At 38.4% G+C, this 4,804-nt stretch overlaps 1 pseudogene; it reads left to right on the forward strand.

The window, feature by feature from the left end:
* Nucleotides 1-2,782: 2,782 nt before the first annotated feature.
* Nucleotides 2,783-4,335, forward strand: LOC116814134 (importin subunit alpha-1-like; annotated as a pseudogene).
* The last annotated feature ends 469 nt before the right edge of the window (nucleotides 4,336-4,804 follow it).

Genomic DNA, 4,804 nt, shown 5'->3' on the forward strand with positions numbered 1-4,804 from the left:
ATAAAATTAAAAGCTTGTATTTTTTTAAGAAAAGGAGATTGGAAGATAAGTTTCAGAGAAAATAGTTGCATGCGAAATCAGGATATGGGAGCCAAAACCACAATATATTATTATTATTAAAAACAAGAAATTAAGAGGCAAGTTTCAAATTCAACTTTTATTTTAGGTTCAGGGAGTACATGTGCAGGTTTGTTTCATGGGTAAATTACATGTTCCTGAGGTTCAGTGTATGAATGATCCTGTCATGTAGGTAGTGAGCATAGTAACCGACAGGTAGGTTTTCTACTTTCGCCCCCCCAACCCCACTAGTAGTCCCAAGTTTCTCTGTTCCATCTTTATGTCCATGTATAATCTTATCTCCTTATTTCTTTTGGAAATTGATCATTCGCATATCTGATGGTTCCCTTGGGACATAATCAGTACCAGAATCTTTAATTGATAATAAATAACTGACTTCAGTAAGTTCCCTAAACTCACTGTCTCCTATTCCTTTTCTATAAAATAAGTATAATAGTACTACAGACTAAAGAATGCTGTCCTAAATTAAATGAGATGGTACATTTAGTGCACTCCCACGGTGCCTGGCACATAGTAAGCCCTCAATAATTTTATTAGTATTCCCCCAAGCACCAATGATATAAATTGTGATGATTGTTATTATTCGGGAGTGAGCATTTTGGAGATAATATACATTCTGTGGTAAACTATTTCCCGTCTTCACTATTTCACAATCTTCCATGAAATCCTACCTGCTTCTATTTTGTTTCTGAGACCCAAGGACCTCTGAATTTTTCTCTTTTTATTTAGTGTTACTTCCCTAAAGCAAATTCATTGTGGAAATTTGGAAAGCACATTGTGCATTAAGGAAAGCACATTCATTTTTTCCTCATTTATCCCTTTATTTTCCCAATATTAAGATCATTTTGATTACTCTATTTTTTTAAATGGTGTCACCAATATTCCAGGCTTGAAACCTCAAACTAATCTTTTAATCTTCTATCTTCTTACTCAATCCAGTTAGCCATCATCCCCTGCCAAAAATTGTCCTTTAAATCTCTCTCACATCTGTCCTTTTTCCTTCTATTTCATCACAAGCTTTAGGGTTTTTAAAACTCATTCCTTGATAGCTGTTATTATATCCTATCTGACTTTCTTGTTTTCCATGTCTCCTCATACTGGACTCTTTCCCCTTCACACAACAATATGTAAATATTTTATTGAATCAGCTGGACTCAGTAGGATAAAAGCAGAAAACAGCTTTATTCTTTCTTCCATTCAACTTCAAACAAGCTCATGAACTAATTCCTTGGCTACATCTGCCACAAGTTTCAGGCAGATCCTCTCAATTGTCTAGGCCCTTTTGATCACAGTCTCAATATGGTCCACCACAATTTACACACTTTCACTTTCCTTGTTTTATCCCCATGTCCCAGAAAAAGAACTCATAAAGCTTGTGCCTGCAATAAGGGTGACAGTTTTTTTACTCCTCTATTCCTCATTCTCCTTCTTCCCCAATCCTGGCTATTCTGACTGATAACTTGAGGCACAATACTGGGAGAAAAGGTAATTAGAGATAAACAAAGCATGTCACAGGGCTGATAGAAGAGTTCCTATTTCTGGATGTAATGAATGCACAAGTACTGTTTTGTTTCAACTCACTTCTCCTTTGAAAAGCACTTTTGTGTTTTGTTTTGTTTTTTAAATTTTCTCTGCTAGGACCTTTGACTGCAGTTCCCAGGACACATTCCATGTAATTCCCTCATGGAAGGTGACGGATAACACACAAGTACCTTTTTCCAGAAAAATCTTCTCTGTCTCTGGTCTCTTCCACTCCACACATTTAAAAGGTGGAAGTGGGAGGTCACAAACACTAGCAGTGGTAGGTTTCCAGTCTGCTGGCATGCTCAGTGCAGGGAGCCCTGCAGGATCCAAAGCAGGTATTTAATCCCTATCAAGTCATTCTCAATTTGCACTGAAATTAAGGTTTAAAAAAATTTCATTTTTACAGTCTTTTAAGACTAGTTTTGTCAACTCATACTTTTATTAAAAAAAAAAAACATCATTAAATGCTTATAAAGCCCATAGGCTGTTTTTTAAATCTGAAATTATTAATTTAAAGCCTTCTCTTATCTTTCCTGATCAGTCATTCTCATCCATTTCCTCTACTTAGCTAATCCAAAAATTATTTGCTCCCCCAAATGTAATTATTGTTTTCTAAATTTTTATTTTATTGCATCACCATCCTCCACCCTACTCTCTACCCTGTCAGGATTCTTTGTTGTAGACAACTGAAACTAAATGCAGTTAATTCACACAGAAAAGGAATTAATTAGAAAGATATTGGAGAGTTTACAGAATCAAGTAGAAAGCTGGAGAACTGTATTGGGAAGGAAATTTTAAAAAAGGAGAAAGCTCAGATCCTTTTCTAACCATGATCTGTTGAAGAGGCCCCAACTTCATCAAGCACTCATCATTATACCACCAGGCTCTCAACTGCTCTTCAGCTACAGCAAACAATCTCTCTCCCTGGCCTGTCTGTTGGCTTCACTTCCACAAGATTTAAAGTTGTAGGCAGGGGCTCACGCTCAGCCATGGCTAAATCACATGCTCACATCTCAAAAACCAGGAGGCAAGGGAAAGTGATTTAGCATCAGATGTAAGTCAAATTTGACACGGTCTTTGGGCTGCACTGAGGTAGATGTTTGAGTTCAGCCACCCCTCAGCTGCTGAGGCCTCTGTTGCCTCACATGGACACCTGGGCCCCCTGTGCAGCTTTCTCCCTTTGTCTCATTTCCATGTCTACCAATGAGAATGCTAATACACCAGCCACCCAACTTCACAGATTCAAGAACAAAGAAAAAGACAGTACAGAAATGAGGCACCGCAGAATAGAATTCAATGTGGAGCTGAGGAAAGCTAAGAAGGAGAAATGTAAGCTCATTTCCTGATGATGCTACTTCTCCACTGCAGAAGAACTGTAACAACCAGGATACTGTAAATCGGTCCGTTGATGACATTGTCAAAGGTATAAATAACAACAATGTGGAAAGTCAGCTGTAAGCTACTCAAGCTGCCAGGAAACTACCTTCTGGAGAAAACCAGCACCCCATAGACAACATAATCCAGGCTGGTTTGCTTCCAACATTTCCATCCTTCTTGGGAAGAACTGATTGTAGTCCCATTCAGTTTGAATCTGCTTGGGCACTCACTAACATTGCTTCTGGGGCATCAGAACAGACCAAGGCTGTGGTAGACGGAGGTGCCATCCCAGCATTCATTTCTCTGCTGGCATCTCCCCATGCTCACATCAGTGAACAAGCTGTATGGCCTCTAGGAAACATTGCAGGTGATGGCTCCATTTTCCGAGACTTGGTTATCAACTGCGGTGCAGTTGACCCACTGTTGGCTCTTCTTGCAGTTCCTGATATGTCATCTTTAGCATGCGGTTACTTAAGTAATCTTACGTGGACGCTTTCAAACCTTTGCCACAAGAATACTCGCACCTCCTTTAGATTCTGTTGAGCAAATTTTTCCTACGTTAGTTTGATTCCTGCATCAGGATGATCCAGAAATATTAGCAGATATCTGCTGGGTTATTCCTTACCTTTCTGGTGGTCCAAATGAATGAAGTGACATGGTCGTGAAAACGGGAGTTTTGCCCCAACTTGTGAAGTCTCTCGGAGCTTCTGAATTGCCATTTGTGACTCCAGCACTAAGAGCCATTGGGAATATTGTCACTGGTACAGATGAACAGACTCAGGTTGTGATTGATGCAGGAGCACTCACCATCTTTCCCAGACTGCTAATCAACCCCAAAACTAACAGTCGAATATCACAGCTGGCCACCAGGACCAGATAGAGCAAGTTGTGAATCATGGATTAGTTCCATTCTTCGTCAATGTTCTCTCTAAGGCAGATTTTAAGACAAAAAAGGAATCTGTATGGGCCGTGATCAACTATTCCAGCGGTGGAACAGTTGAACAGATTGTATACCTCGTTCATTGTGGCATAATAAAGCCACTGATGAACCTCTTAACAGCAAGAGATACCAAGATTATTCTGGTTATCCTGGATGCCATTTCAAATATCTTTGAGGCTGCTGAGAAACTAGGTGAAACTGAGAAACCCAGTATGAGTAAAGAATGTGGAGGCTTAGAAAAAATTGAAGCTCTACAAAACCATGAAAATGAGTCTGTGTGTAAGGCTTTGTTAAGCTTAATTGAGAAGTATTTCTCTGTAGAGGAAAAGGAAGATCAGTTTCTCTGCCAGAAACTACCTCTGAAGGCTGTACCTTCCAAGTTCAGGGTGGGACTGCTGGGACCTTTAACTTTTAGATTACGTAACTGAGGCAAAAAGTTGTGTACTATGTTTGGTATAAGTTTGTTTTACTGTTTCTCTACTAAGAACTCTTTTTAAATGGGGTCTGTTATTGTACCACTTTTTATGCTGAAACTATACTTGAACAGTTCCAAATTGTACATACTGTATGAAGCTTGTCTTTTGAATGGGTTTCTTATTTCTATATGGAATTTCATATCGCTCAGTGTCCTGTAAATAAAGTCTACCCTTTTATTTACTTCAAAAAAAGAAGTCAAATTTATTATGTTTTGTGCATAATAAGACTGTTTACAAAAAAATATCCTAAGAGAATATATTAAAAATGATTAGACTTTATGGAAAATATCTGCAAAATGATTGGGAACAAGACTTTTATGCAAAAGGTGAATGTCTTCCATATACAAAAACAAAGAGAAAATATGAGAAAGTAATTATTTAAACAATAAGGACAAACATACCAAAATAC

This window comes from Hylobates moloch, unplaced genomic scaffold (assembly GCF_009828535.3).
Source record: "Hylobates moloch isolate HMO894 unplaced genomic scaffold, HMol_V3 SCAFFOLD_1, whole genome shotgun sequence".
Taxonomy (NCBI): Eukaryota; Metazoa; Chordata; class Mammalia; order Primates; family Hylobatidae; genus Hylobates; species Hylobates moloch.